Source organism: Podarcis raffonei, chromosome 16 (genome assembly GCF_027172205.1).
Source record: "Podarcis raffonei isolate rPodRaf1 chromosome 16, rPodRaf1.pri, whole genome shotgun sequence".
Taxonomy (NCBI): Eukaryota; Metazoa; Chordata; class Lepidosauria; order Squamata; family Lacertidae; genus Podarcis; species Podarcis raffonei.
In genome coordinates, this window is record NC_070617.1 from 42,953,864 (window position 1) to 42,963,682 (window position 9,819).

The following is a 9,819-nucleotide window of genomic DNA, read 5'->3' on the forward strand; positions in this document are numbered from 1 at the left end:
TTTAAATTGTTGTTTCAGCAAATCCTTCCAACCTAATTTTTATCTTAATAATTTGTTTTAAAATACTGTAGCTTTACATTCTCTCTTTCATCAATTCATTTTTACTTAATCCTTTATGTCTTTTAACCAATACCACATAAATTTCTTTTTCAAACCTCTTATTAACAAAATAGTTAATTTTACAATATTTTTAAAAGCCACTTTTACTTTTACTTTATCCGATCTTAACTCTCATCCAAACCTATATATCAATACTTATTCTTAAGACATTTCCCTAAGGTCGAAAAAAAAATTCCTTTCCACGAATTTCCCAACTCTTATAAAAATAAAACAAAAAAAGGAAAAAAACAACTTATTTTATATACACTTTGAGTTCCCAATTTTTATTCCACCCATACCCCCTTCCCGGTTTCAGTCCCCAGCATAAATCTGTCAATCTCAAAAAACCATCAACCCGGAGATCTTAAATCCGATCTGCCAGTCTTTTTGATAGTCTTTGATATTGAAAACCAAATCTCAGGGAGGCTCCAACCCAACAGCATCCACATTCCTTCCAGCCAAACCTCCATACTTGAAGGTAAGGCCTATAGGATATTCCAAATCTTGTTTCATTCTCCTTTCAAATCCAAATGTCCCCATAACTCCAACTTCCACCTGAATCAGATTTATAATCCAAGTGTCGTCTGATCTCCACATAAGGAGATCTCGCCATCTTTCACTTTCCAATTCAGGCCAGGCTTCCATCTTCAAAAATTTATTTCTCCTTATGACCATCATGTCAGGCCTCAAATTGCAGCTCGCCTTTCGCATCTGCAGAGTTACGGCTCCCCCTTTCTTCTCTTCAGAGACAACATTATTCTCCTTCTCAGATTTCCCTGTGTCAGCGCTGCCCAAGGTCCCAGCTCACACAAGACCAACGCTGCTTCTTCCTCAAGTTAAAAAGTCTTTATTGAAGTTCAGTCTCATTTCCAGACGCGCAGCGCGCAACGCTACGTCTATCCATCAGACCGTAGAAGTCCCATCTGAATCTCCTCCCCCCTGACACCAGCTTAAGATTCTAGCCTTACTCCACCTCTTCCTCTGTTCCTTCTTTCTCTGGGTCCTTCTGCTAGTCGGAGTCTCAGCCCTCCTAGATTCTTCTGACGCTGATTCTGCCGACTCTTCTCCCCCCCTCCTTCGGGCTTTAGGACCTGGCTCCCAATCCGGGTTTTCTGCTGTCCCGCGCTCCTCCACATTTGAACTTGGCGCGCACGCGCAGCCTCCCACTTTCCTTCTGACCGTTACACTTGTGTCACTGCTCCCCCTTTCGGGGAGGCTAGCTGGACCTGGCCTTCCCTCCGTCTCCCCACTCCCCGATGGAGGAGAAGCTGGTCCTGACTCACGTGACTTTTCCCCCCCACTGTGCTCTGGTGGGGGAACTGGCCCTACTCCTCCGCTACTCCTTTGGGACTCCCCTCTGGTTCCTTGTTTATGGATCGTCCCCCCTGGGACTCGCCTCACCCTTACCATAGGCGCCCCCTCCTGGGAATCTTCTGATTCGCTGGAGAAGCTCATGGAATCTCTCGGTCCACTGTCATATTCCCCTACGCTCCCCTCTGATTCCTCTCCTCCGCTCTCTATTTGCTCTCTCCCCTGCTCTTCTGCTCCTGAGCCTCTGACACCCTGTTTGTTCAGTTAAATAGAATTCCTGTGCCGAGTTCTTATCATGTTCATTGCTGGTACTCACTCTTGTATTCAAAGTTGTGACATTTGTAGTCAAAACACCTATTTGACCTTGCAACTTTCCCAAGAGAAAGAATGTCCTATTCAGTTCAAACTGGATTTCTTTTCCGACTGCCATTCCTAAGCGTATCAAGGTCAAAAAACAGTTTCTCAGCTGGTTCTTAATGCAATGTCCCAAAGCTCCCTCTAGGGGGATTTAAGTTTCTTTTTACTCCTCTCAGCACAGACCCAAAAGTCCCATACATTAGATTGTAACAATCCTTCCTTCTTTTAAAATATAAGCTTGTAGCAAATGTAGACAATAGAAACAAAGTCCTCTTTTTGTATCTTGACAGCTAGCTTGACAGCTGTCAAATTGTTCAATTCCTCATCAACGGGCTCTCACGGACCACTCCCGGGTCCGGGGCGGGTGGCACATCAATTCCCAAGTTTAGTTCTTCTCCTGCAGGCTCCCCTGCTTCCAAATAAAATTTCTTATAATCTCAATCAGTAGAATTAAAGTCTTTAACAGAAAAAAAAATAAAACTCTCCACGACCTTAGTTGGAGGTTCTTTGCTTTAGATTGTTTACAGAAAGGGGAGGCGGACTTCCTGTTTGGACCTTCCCCGATCAGTGCTGTCAGAGGCTCAGGAGCAGAAGAGCAGGGGAGAGAGCAAATAGAGAGCGGAGGAGAGGAATCAGAGGGGAGCGTAGGGGAATATGACAGTGGCCCGAGAGATTCCATGAGCTTCTCCAGCGAATCAGAAGATTCCCAGGAGGGGGCGCCTATGATAAGGGCGAGGCGAGTCCCAGGGGGGACGCTCCATAAACAAGGAACCAGAGGGGACTCCCAAGGGAGTAGCGGAGGATCAGAACCAGTTCCCCCACCAGAGCACAGTGGGGAGAAGAGCCACATGAGTCAGGACCAGCTTCTCCTCCAGCGGGGAGAGAAGATGAGTCAGGGGTAACCACGCCCCCATCGGGGAGTGGGGAAACGGAGGGAAGGCCAGGTCCAGCTAGCCTCCCCGAAAGAGGGAGCAGTGACACAAGTGTAACGGTCAGAAGGAAAGTGGGAGGCTGCGCGCGCGCCAAGTTCAAATGTGGAGGAGCGCGGGACAGCAGAAGACCCGGATTGGGAGCCAGGTCCTAAAGCCCGAAGGAGGGGGGGAGGAGAGTCGGGGGACTCAGCGTCAGAAGAATCTAGGAGGGCTGAAACTCCGACTAGCAGGAGGACCCAGAGAAAGAAGGAACAGAGGAAGAGGTGGAGTAAGGCTAGAATCTTAAGCTGGTGTCAGGGGGGAGGAGATTCAGATGGGACTTCTACGGTCTGAGGCATAGACGTAGCGTTGCGCGCTGCGCGTCTGGAAATGAGACTGAACTTCAATAAAGATCTTTTTACTTGAGGAAGAAGCAGCGTTGGTCTTGTGTGAGCTGGGACCTTGGGCAGCGCTGACAAGTGCCAAATTTAAAAATATTTTAAGAATCCAATTTCCGTACTACTCAGGGGTTGTTGTTTGAAATCCGAATGTCCACAGAAATAAGTCAGCGCTCTCCGACAACGGCTGTGCGGCTTCACTCCGCAAAAATAGCGATCGATTCGAACACCGCGCCACTCACCCCACGTCACTTCGGAACCCCCGAAAAGGGGTTTCCCTGTGAGTAGGGGGGACGCTCTTGGTGTGAGCCAAATCCCACATTCCCAGGCTTCCTCCGCCTGGGATTTTTAGAGGGTCTCCGCCTTCGCTGCGGCGGCAAGACCCGATTTTAGCGGAGCGGGTTCCTCTGAATCAGAGGAATTCCGCCATTGCCGATGGTGCTGACCCAGAAGTCTATCAGAACCACTTGCACTACCGGGGCCTGGTAGGGACCCCAAGATCTCCTGCAATGCTTTTGCAAAGTTTTTTGCAGATAAAGTCGCTCAGATTCAGAAGGAGGTAGACTCCACCGTGGGAGCAGGGCCAGGGCGGGAGAGTGCTAGAGTTCTGTCTAGTCCTGTTACATGGGATCAATTCCAATCTGTTACCTCCGAGGATGTGGACAGGCTGCTTGGACAAGTGAAACCAACCACCTGTCTCCTTGATCCTTGCCCATCTTGGCTGATAAAAGCGAGCCGGGAAGGGCTGGGCGATGGGCTCTGCGGGGTGGTGAATGCTTCTCTCTGTGAGGGAGCCTTCCCAGACCCACTGAAAGAGGCGGTCATTAAACCGCTTCTTAAAAAAACATCTTTAGACCCAGCCAATTTGGCCAACTATTGCCCAGTCTCAAATTTACCATTCTTGGGCAAGGTGATTGAGCAGGTAATTGCCGAACATCTCCAAGTATGCCTGGAGGATGCGGACCATTTAGATCCCTTCCAATCGGGATTCAGGCCTCACCATGGGACTGAAACTGCCTTGGTCGCGCTGGTCGATGATCTCCGGCGGGCTAGGGACAAAGGTGAGAGCTGTTTCCTAGTTCTGCTGGATCTCTCAGCGGCCTTTGACACCATCGACCATAACATCCTTCTGGACCATCTAGAGGGGCTGGGAGCTGGGGGCACTGTTATACGGTGGTTTCGCTCCTTTCTCCTGGGCCGTGTCCAGAAAGTGGTGTTGGGGGATGGGTGTTCAGACCCCTGGGCTCTCACTTGTGGGGTGCCTCAGGGTTCCGTCCTCTCCCCCATGCTGTTTAATATCTATATGAAGCCGCTGGGAGAGATCATCAGGGGGTTTGGGCTGGGTGTTCATCAGTATGCAGAACCAGTGAAGGCGGTGAAGGTCCTGTGTGAGTGCCCGGAGGCGGTTGGAGGATGGATGGTGGCTAAGAGATTGAGGTTGAATCCTGACAAGACAGAAGTCCTGTTTTGGGGGGACAGGGGGCTGGCGGGTGTGGGGGATTTCCTGGTCCTGAATGGGGTAACTGTGCCCCTGAAGGACCAGGTGTGCAGCCTGGGAGTCACTCTGGACTCACAGCTGTCCATGGAGGCGCAGGTTAATTCTGTGTCCAGGGCAGCTGTCTACCAGCTCCACCTGGTACGCAGGCTGAGACCCTACCTGCCTGCGGACTGTCTCACTAAAGTGGTGCATGCTCTAGTTATCTCCCGCTTGGACTACTGCAACGCGCTCTACGTGGGGCTATCTTTGAATGTGACCCGGAAACTGCAATTAATCCAGGATGCGGCAGCTAGACTGATGACTGGGAGTGGCCGCCGGCACCACATGAAACCGGTTCTGAGAGATCTGCATTGGCTCCCAGTACATTTCCGAGCACAATTCAAAGTGTTGGTGCTGACCTTGAAAGCCCCAAATGGCCTCGGTCCTGTATACCTGAAGGAGCGTCTCCACCCCCATCATTCTGCCCAGACACTGAGATCCAGCACCGAGGGCCTTCTGGCGGTTCCCTCATTGCAAGAAGTAAGGTTACTGGGAACCAGACAGAGGGCTTTCTCGGTAGTGGCGCCCACCCTGTGGAACGCCCTCCCTTCAGATGTGAAGGAAATAAGTAGCTATCCTATCTTTAAAAGACATCTGAAGGCAGCCCTGTTTAGGGAAGTTTTTAACATTTAACGCTGTATTGTTTTTAATACTTGATTGGGAGCTGCCCAGAGTGGCTGGGGAAACTCAGCCAGATGGGCGGGGTATAAATATATTATTATTATTATTATTATTATTATTATTATTATTATTATTATTATTATTATTATTATACAAGGCCGGGGTCTCTCCTGGTTTCCTTGATGTCTGGGTGCAAGTCCCCCCCTCCTTGTTAAGAGGCATGTAACATGGAGCAGGGACTTCCGGGTGGCTGCCCCTGTTCTGCATTGCTGGGGGTTGGAATAGGTGACCCCGCAGGTCCCTTCAGACGCTACAGTTTTATGATCCCTGTTCAATTATGGCATACACCCGCTCATTGCAACAGGCGAGAAGCCCCCTGAGAAAGAACTTGCCGTCTTTTCTCGTGTATAAGACGAGGTTTTTTACCCCCCAAATCAAGTGTCAAATTGGGGCTCCTCTTCTACATAGGTAGTGCTGAGGGGGGACGGTGTGACGTTAACATATATGAGAGAGTGCTGGAGGGGAAATAGTTAAATAGGTTGCACAGGACCCAGGGGGATGGAGTCAGAACATAAAACTAGTTCTGGGAAGAGTTCTGAGAGGAGTTCGTTGGGAGTTGTGGGTGGGTAGTTGGTTGGATTTCATGGGTTGGCTGGTTGGGAAAGGCAGTTGGTAATAGAGAGACAGTTAGGGCAGTTGGTCCTTGAGTGTGGGGAGGTAGCAGAGATAGAGAGAGGAACATAAGACTAAGAAAGTAAAGAGGAACACCGTTTGGAATGCGGCAAAAGTTTTGTTTTATCTCTGAAATAAAATACACTCTTCTTTATTGGTAATTGAAAAGCTGACTGAGACTGAAGTGATTTTACCAGGGAGGACCTGGTTGGTGGCAGCGGATTAGTGGTGTATGGGTCAATAATCCATGAGACAACCGGGTGCTCTGTACGAACGCCACAGACGGGCGCTTGGTTGTAGCCGCCAGGAGGAGATTCCCAGCCATGATTTCTTTGCTGTGGAAAGGGCTGTTGTCCGACTGGCAGGTGATAGGTGACTTGGTGGTTGATGCCTGCAATTTTGCAATTTGATTAATGGCTCCCCCCTGAAAAAAAAAAAAAGCTCAACAACTCTGGGCAACCCCTCCCCAAAAAAGCTTAACAAGTCTTGGCAATCTGCCCGTTTTCTAAATTTTGAGTGCCAGTCTTATACATGGGGGCATGTTATACATGGAAAAATACGGTACCTTTCCCTCTCATCCGCCTCATTTACTCACCTCTCTCTCTCTCTTTCTGAAGAACTCTCTGATGAAAACTTAGAGTACTTGGTGGTGGGTAAGAAAATGCTGGGAGGAAGAACTGTCAGAGAAGCTTTGGAGAGGATGGATGAAAGGGAGATTTTGGACACCATCCTCCAACACCTCCAGCCACCTCCCCAGGTGTGTGTGATGCAGGGTGGATTTGATTGAAATCAAATCAATTTAAAACATATTTTTACATTCTTGCTTGTATAATCTTAATATTTACAACCAGATGAAGGTTTCATTTTGGGAATAATAAATTTCCAGAGTAGTTTTTACTACTTGTCAGCGCTGCCCAAGGTCCCAGCTCACACAAGACCAACGCTGCTTCTTTCTCTAGTATAAAAGTCTTTATTGAAGTTCAGTTTCACTTCCAGACGCGCAGCGCGCAACGCTACGTCTATACCTTAGACCGTCGAAGCTCCATCTGAATCTCCTCCCCCCTGACACCAGTTTAAGATTCTAGCCTTACTCCACCTCTTCCTCTGTTCCTTCCTTCTCTGGGTCCGCCTGCTAGTCGGAGTCTCAGCCCTCCTAGACTCCTCTGACGCTGAGTCCCCTGACTCTTCCCCCTCCCTCCTTCGGGCTTTCGGACCTGGCTCCCAATCCGGGTTTTCTGCTGTCCCGCGCTCCTCCACATTTGAACTTGGCGCGCGCGCGCAGCCTCCCACTTTCCTTCTGACCGTTACACTTGTGTCACTGCTCCCTCTTTCGGGGAGGCTAGCTGGACCTGGCCTTCCCTCCGTTTCCCCACTTCCCAATGGGGGCGTGGTTACCCCTGACTCATCTTCTCTCCCCGCTGGAGGAGAGGCTGGTCCTGACTCATGTGACTCTTCCCCCCCCCACTGTGCTCTGGTGGGGGAACAGGTCCTGATCCTCCGCTGCTCCCTTGGGAGTCCCCTCTGGTCCCTTGTTTATGGAGCGTTCCCCTTGGGACCCCCCTTGCCCTTACCATAGGCGTCCCCTTCTGGGAATCTTCTGATTCGCTGGAGAAGCTCATGGAATCTCTCGGGTCACTGTCATATTCCCCTACGCTCCCCTCTGATTCCTCTCCTCCGCTCTCTATTTGCTCTCTCCCCTGCTCTTCTGCTCCTGAACCTCTGACATCCATCCCCCCCTCGAAGCCCCCCCTTCCCCCCTCCCCCTCTTCGGGTGTGGGTTCCGGGTGCTCCAGCGCTGGGGGTGTGAGTGCTGGATTCCGTTCTCTCCCCCTGGTGTGCAACCGGCCAGCGGGATCAGGCCCCCCCATGATGGGTTCGTCGACGTCGACTTCCTCTGCTTCCATTTCTCTGCTGTCGTGCTCAAATCCAGGATCCTCCTCCCACACGTCCCTCGGGTGAGGCTGTGTGTAAGGGCCCCCTCAGCAGTTCCCTGCTCCACCCCACTTCTGGTTGAGTGTCCCACCAATAGGAGCGGTCTGTGACAAACCCCGAGAGCGACCCCTCCTGGGAGCTCGTTCCAGGCGTCGGCTCCTCATCTGATGAGAAACCCTGGAACGTGCTGGCTGACAGTGTGGGTGTGAAAAGCCAGTCGTCGAAATACTCCGCCGGTATGGGTCTGTGTGGGAAGAGCGAATGGAACTCGTCTTAGAGGTAGTGCTCCTCCACGGCATAGCACGGCACCCACTCGTTGGCGCTGGCCGGGGTACCCTCCCTGGCGAGGAGATATTCAACTCCCTCTTCCCCCCATCTGGAGTCCAAAATCTCCGTGACCTCGTTGAGTGGCGTCGCCCTCTGTGGTCCCTCCCCTGTTGGCGATGGGCTACGTGGGGCTGGTGCGTTCCCTGGCGCCTGAAACCTGTGGGGTGCCTTGTAGGGTGTGAGCACTGACCTGTGAAAGACTGGGTGCATTCTGGAGCCCTCCGGGAGTGTCAACCGGTAGGCCACTGGATTGATTTGTGCCGCGACCTGGTAAGGTCCCAGCTGCTTGTGTCCGAGCTTCTTCTTAGCTAGCGTTCTGGCCGGCACTGCCTGAGCTGCTAACCAGACCCAGTCCCCCACCTGGATGTCTTCCCCGACCCTCCTGTGCCTGTCTGCCTGCATCTTGTAGGCGTGTTTCGCGAGTTCCAAGTGCCTTCGGAGTTGCTCATGGACCTCCTGTAACTCTGCGGCTAAGTGCTCTGCCCCCCGTGGCTCCCCCTCCCCCTCGGTCTCCAACCCCGGGAAGGTTCTGGGATGGCGCCCATTGTTGGCGAAGAACGGTGTCACCCCTGTAGACCCGTGCTTCGTGTTGTTGTAGGCAAACTCGGCTAGCGGTCGAGGGCTGTTGATTGGCGTAGCATCGCAGGTATTGCTGCATGATGGCGTTGACCCTCTCCGCTTGTCCGTTGGTCTGCGGGTGTCGTGCCGACGCTAAGTTGATCTTGACGTTCAGGATGCCCAGCAGCTTCTGCCAGAAGTTCGAGATGAATTGGCGGCCCCGGTCGGACAGGATGGACCGCGGCAAGCCGTGAGCTTTGAACACGTGGTCTATGAACAGCTTGGCGGTCTGTTCCGCTGTGGCCACCTTCGCGCACGGAATGAAGTGCGCCATCTTGGTGAACAGGTCTACGACCACGAGTACCGCTGTTTTGCCGCGCGAGCTGGGCAGATCTGTAACAAAGTCCAGGGCCACTTTCTCCCATGGTTCGAGCGGCGTCTGCAGCGGTTCCAGCAGACCCGCCGGCTTCCTGTGTACTGGCTTGGCCCTTTGGCAGGTGTCACACCTGGAAACGTAATCCGCGACTTCTCCCCTCACCTTGGGCCACCAAAAGTCCCTGGTGACTAATTCCGCCGTCTTGTCCTTGCCGAAGTGCCCAGCTCTGGGCGCGTCGTGCAGCTGCTGCAGGACTCTCGCGCGAAGGTCGTCTCCCGGTACGTAGAGAGCCCCTTTGCGGAGGAGGAGTCCGTCGCGTGTCTGGAACTCGTCGTCCTTCGCTGTGCTGTTTCGCACCTCCTCCATCTTGGATTGTGCAAACGAATCCGCCTGTAGCGCGTGACGCACTGCGTCCAGGTCCACGGCGGCTGAAGCGCACACCCACACCTCTGGTGCGAAAATGTGTTTGGCCGCTGCCGGTGCCGCTTCCTCGAGATACTGCGGCTTCCTGGATAGCGCATCCGCCATGACGTTGTTGTCTCCCGGGATGTATTCTATCCGGAAATCGAAATCCGCAAAGAACTCCGCCCAGCGGATGTGTCTCTGGTTCAGGAACTTCGCCGTGCGCCAGTACTCCAGGTTCTTATGGTCCGTGCGGACCTGCACTGTGTGTCTGGCTCCGACCAGGAAGTGCCGCCACGCCTTGAAGGCTGCATGAAT

General features: G+C 52.2%; 1 long non-coding RNA gene across 1 annotated transcript; it reads left to right on the forward strand.

The window, feature by feature from the left end:
• The first annotated feature begins 5,816 nt into the window (after positions 1–5,816).
• LOC128404160 (uncharacterized) lies at positions 5,817–6,803 on the forward strand. Its single transcript, XR_008328073.1, has 2 exons — positions 5,817–6,063; positions 6,524–6,803. It is a non-coding gene; the product is annotated as an uncharacterized LOC128404160 (long non-coding RNA).
• The last annotated feature ends 3,016 nt before the right edge of the window (positions 6,804–9,819 follow it).